The 5,741-nt window shown below is 27.6% G+C and overlaps 1 pseudogene; it reads right to left on the reverse strand.

Annotated features, from left to right (window-relative positions):
- Positions 1 to 226: 226 nt before the first annotated feature.
- LOC124937671 lies at positions 227 to 1,814 on the reverse strand (annotated as a pseudogene).
- Between the last annotated feature and the right edge of the window lie 3,927 nt (positions 1,815 to 5,741).

The following is a 5,741-nucleotide window of genomic DNA, read 5'->3' on the forward strand; positions in this document are numbered from 1 at the left end:
TATTATTTTTAGTTTTCAATTCAAATATAAATTAAGAGGCATCTCCAAAATTTTATATTAATCTGTTTTTTAAATTCCAAGTTCAAACTTCACACATATGACTAAAATCATTTTCGAACTATATAACTTGAATCTAGTTTGAATTTGACTTTACCCGAAAAGGTAAAAGAATCAGTAACTGCCATTTAAGGGAGCATAATTTATTGGTAAGGAAAATGAGACAAAATTTAGCAATAATAATAATAAGCAAGTGCATTTTATTTCAATTACAACCATTCAAACTGACATTCAACTTAACCAAAGCCTCAAAGAAAAGACCCAACCTTGATAATGTTGTTACTATAATAATATTAAGCTTCAATATCTAGAAAAGGATAATCAGTGTCGAGTGTGGAAAATGTTTCTCGATTGTACTTGTTGAGAGGTGCATTAAGCTTGAACCTGAGTGGTAAATCTGGATTCGACAAAAACCAACGACCATAAGCAACAAGATCGGTACGATTCTCACTTATGGCTTCATTCCCATCCTCTCTTACATATCCTCCATCCGAAATAAAAGTCCCATTGAAAACCTTCCTCATTGGAACAAGACTATGCGTGCATTCGCTTTTTTCACCGAGAGTTTTCATTCTCGGTTCAACCACGTGGCAATAGGCTATACCATACTTGTTTAAGGCTTCAACCAAGTACATCCCTAAAGCTTTAGGATTCGAGTCACCTGATTCCATGTAGCTAGCAAAGGGAGAAAGCCTTATACTCACTCTGTCTGCTCCTATTTCGTTTACTATAGCTTCAACTACTTCCAATGCAAATCGACAACGGTTCTCTAAAGATCCTCCATATGTGTCGGTTCTGTCGTTGATTTGTTCTTTCAGGAATTGGTCTATTAGGTAACCATGAGCTCCATGGATCTCAACACCATCAAATCCTACATATATTCAATCAATCAACACAAATGATCAGCTACCTACTTACCCATGCAAATCATAATTTGACTAATCCAGGAATAAACTTACCAGCATCTATAGCATTTCTAGCTGCAATTCTAAAGTCATTAACAATTTCAGGAATCTCTTCAATACTCAACCTTCGGGGAGGTGTAAATTGTGCAACGTCGAGAAGCTGTGGAGTAAATGCCTTGTCGGTGCTAGAAATTGGAGATTGTCCATTTGGCTGATAACCTGAAGAGATTTATAACAGTCTTTTGAGAAACTTGGAAAAAACTGTATGCTAAAACCATTTTTCGAGTACAGGACACACAATCAAAGATTAAAAGATACAAAAACTTCTCAACATCATTGATTGGTTAATGTTTACGCAATCTTACACAGTCTAAGCCGAAACTAACTACAGTTTAAGAATTACCTGAATTTGAAACTCTTCCGACATGCCAGATTTGACAAAAGAAGATTCCACCTTTTTCATGGACAGCATTCACAATTGGTTTCCATGCTTCAGTTTGCTCCTTTGTCCAAATACCAGGTGTTTCTGGATACAAACGAAACAATAGTAATGGTTAAGGACTTTGATCGAACACTTGACAGACATGTTTGTTTTAGGGAATGGAAAAAACAGCATTGGGTCAAGGAAGAGGAAGGAGGAGGAGTTACCTATGTGAGAGCTGGAAATTACCCATTTTGTAGGGAGTGAGAAGAGGGATCGCTTCCATTTGATTAGGGATGATTTCTTCTCCGTTTCTTCCCATGACAGCTATAATATATGGAGATTGGAGACACAAGTGAATGAAAATGTATTATAATTTCGAGCTTAAAAGGGGGAGATTCCTTCTTCATGTTCATTAAAGATTGGAAATCAAATGTGCCCTGTTTAAAAAATAGATTAATTGGATTCTACCGGTACATGATAGCGTTGACATCTAACTAACTGTAAAAGGTACAGTTTCATATGTTCCAAAGGTCAACACTTGCAAAATATACAGAAGTTTGGTTCAAATTTTTGATTCGCTAGGAAAAACAGTTAAAAATTATTGAATGGGTAAGTTTTGATTATGGTTATATTGAGTTTATTCGGTCCAGCTTACAAAATCGTAAACTACGGGTGATTAACCGAGGCGAATTGAAGACAAAACTTTGAAGTCCATAGAAAAACGAAGTTGTGGAATTGATTACCATAAAATCTCGATAAATTAATACTCGATAAATTAATAATCTCGATTAATTAATACATTTTTTTAGTCCCGACTCCCAACTCGGGACCATTAAGATAAATTAATAATTCGCTAAATTTATAGGATAATATATTTTTATTAATGCATATAAGTCCCATATAATATATAAATTAATAATTTCATATTACATTAAAATTAGAAATATTTATTATAAGATATACTTTTATAAGACTCTAATGAAAAAAAATTTGGAAATTTATGTCTCCTTATATTCCATCTTGAATCCTTCTTATTCTTAATGCAAATCTTTTTGTCCACTAAATATTTTTTAGTTTCTACTTATACTGTATTATATATAATATACAATACTACAACTATATATAGGTATATGATACATTATTGTATTTATTTAATTATTATTTATATTCATAAATTTAGTTTAAATTCATGAATAAATTAGGTTTAATAATATTCATGAATGTATTTAATTTATTTAAATTCATGCATCTATAATTTATTTAAATTCATGCATCTATAATTTAATTATATTCAAAATTTTATTTAATTTATTAAAATTTATAAATATCTCGATAAATAATAATTTAGAAATTAATTAATAAATTATTAATTTATCGATTAATTAATAAAAAATGTTATAGGTATGTTTTGAACTCGCAACCTAACAAAAACAAGTACAACTCTTTAACTAATTAAGCTGATAAAATTTTATATTTTAAATTTAACACCAAATTTGATGAACGCGGAACGTTTTAACAATATAAATTTACGGAACATTTTAACAATATAAGTTTAACTTTTTAACTAATTAATTAATTAATATATATATATATATAATGATGCTTAATTTTAAAAGTATCCGAATTATTGAGTATATGCTCTACTTTTTAACTAACTAATTTATATATATAATGACGCTTAATTTTCAAAATGTTCGGATTGTCGGGTTGAGAGATGTGGTTAATTTGGATATATATGTGAGAGGAAATTAAAAATTCTATTATATTTTTATCGTAATTTTTTCTCAATTTTTATATAATTATTCGTACAAATAAATACTAGTGTAAATTAAAGGTATTTAAGTTTCCCATTAGTTTCAATTTTATTCAACTAGAAAGATTTATGTGCGATGCACACAAATAAAAATATATTGTTACAACGTCACTCGTTCATCAAATTTGGTGATAAATTTAAAATATAAAGTGTTATTAGCTTAGTTGGTTAAATTATTGTATTTGTTTTATTATGTTGCGAGTTCAAAACATATCTATAGCATTTTTAATTTTTCTTTTTAACAGTTTTAAGTTTATGGGCGGGTCAACCCAGAATTCGACCCAAATATCCATTTACTCTCACATATATATCCAAATTAACCACAACTCTCGACCCGGCAATCCGAACACTTTTATTATATATATATATATATTAGTTAGTTAAAAATGTTTTGCGTTCATCAAATTTGATGTTGAATTTAAAATATAATGTGTTATTAGTCTAGTTGGTTAAAGAGTTGTACTTGTTATGTTAGGTTGCGAGTTCGAAACATATTTATAACATTTTTAATTTTATTTTTAACGGTTTTAAGTTTATGGGTGGGTCAACTCAGAATCCGACCCAAGTATCCATTTACTCTCACATATATATCCAAATTAACTACAATTCTCGATCCAGCAATCCGGACACTTTCAAAATTAAGCATCATTATATATATATATATATATTAGTTAGTTATAAATGTCTCACGTTCATCAAATTTGATATTGAATTTAAAAAATAAAGTGTTATTAGCCTAGTTGGTTAAAGAGTTATAATTGTTTTGTTAGGTTGTGAGTTTGAAACATACCTATAACATTTTTAAATTTATTTTTAATCGTTTTAAGTTTATGAGCGGGTCAACCAGAATCCGACCCAAGTATCTATTTACTCTCACATATATATCCAAATTGACCACAACTCTCGACCCGACAATCTGGACACTTTCAAAATTAAGCATCATTATATATTATATATATATATGACATTCAAAGTCATTGCATCTATCTGTGATCTTTGGTATTTTAGAAATCATTCTTACCTCTTTAATTATTTTAATGAGTTTTATCTTTTATATTATTTTTAAATATGATAAACTAATAAGAATTTTTTTTTTTTTTGTTAAAGTAATAACTAGGAATGTTCGTTCTAAAAAAAAATATAAATAATTAAAATTATGATAATTGAGTTAACAGTGCCTTAAATAATTAGGTCTTTCAAAAATTAGTATTTGTAGTTAAAATAAAAAATAAATTTGATTTTATCTGGTATAAAATATATTATAAAAAACTTCTGTAATGTAAAATTAATCAAAAAATATATATATTATTGCGTTAACAGAACCTTTTTTTTATTACATTTTCTAATTAAATGGACTTTTTTTCAAACATAGAACGCCAAAATATTTTCATGATAATTAGGCTTGGGCCCAAGAGCCCTATGTAATGAAAACTTCAAAAGGCCCAATAACATTTATTTTAAACATTTCAATAAGAAATTTTAAACTATTCATGATTATTTTCAAACATTTCAAGATTCTGTCAAGACTCAAGAAAACAATAACATTTATTTTAAAGAAATTTATTCAATAAGAGTAACTATTCATAATAGTGTTAGTGAAGATAATGATCAATGAAATAAACTCAATTACTTTAGTTATCTAAATACAATTTTTAATATAACATACAAATGAACTTTTTTTTTTCATCATTCAAATTCAATGCAATAACTTCATGTATCGATCAAATTATTCATGATATTTATTTATCGACCCGGAGTTTGTTGTGTAGTTTGTTGACTTTCGACCCAAAGTGATTTTTCTTTGTTAGTCATTATTTGATAGAAGTCAAAGTGTATTTATCAAACAAAAAACTGTTGGGTGAGATATTTTTAGATCGAGTTTTGTTGAGTTATTTAAATAATTCATCTCACTTAAATATCTATTCACTTACATTCTCATCAATCACATCACTCAATTCATTACCAAAATATAAAAATACGTTTTATTTTAAATTATTATTTATTATTTTATTATTATATCAATACTATTTAAGTAATTTACCAAAAATATTTCAACTCTTCAACATAATCACCAATCATTATTTATTTTTCCCTCTAGGTTATTACAATAACTCCAATCCGAACAAAGCCTTAAAATTCTTTAATCACCGGTGACGAAATTATTTTTTTTGGAGAATCTTTAGAGCAAAAAAATGTGTGAAAATTGGTAAGAATCATTCATTTTATCTCTTTATTTATTTAATTAATTAATTGTGTTTTCATGTTTTTTCGAATTTCTTTCTTTATCTCTTGTTTGTGTTGTTTTTTTAATTATTTTTTTTTTGTAATTGTGTCATTTTGGTTGAACGATTCGGGTTGTTTCGATCCTATTAGTATAGTTATGATTTATATTTACTAATATATATATGAGAAAAAAATTATCAAGGAGAAATGTAATACTTTACCCTCTTTTTTTATATAAATACAACAAAAACATTTACGGGTACGATCGAATTAACCGAAAATTCTTTCTTTTGGATTGATTTTTTTTGTATAATTATTC

Source organism: Impatiens glandulifera, chromosome 5 (assembly GCF_907164915.1).
Source record: "Impatiens glandulifera chromosome 5, dImpGla2.1, whole genome shotgun sequence".
In the NCBI taxonomy this organism is placed as follows: domain Eukaryota; kingdom Viridiplantae; phylum Streptophyta; class Magnoliopsida; order Ericales; family Balsaminaceae; genus Impatiens; species Impatiens glandulifera.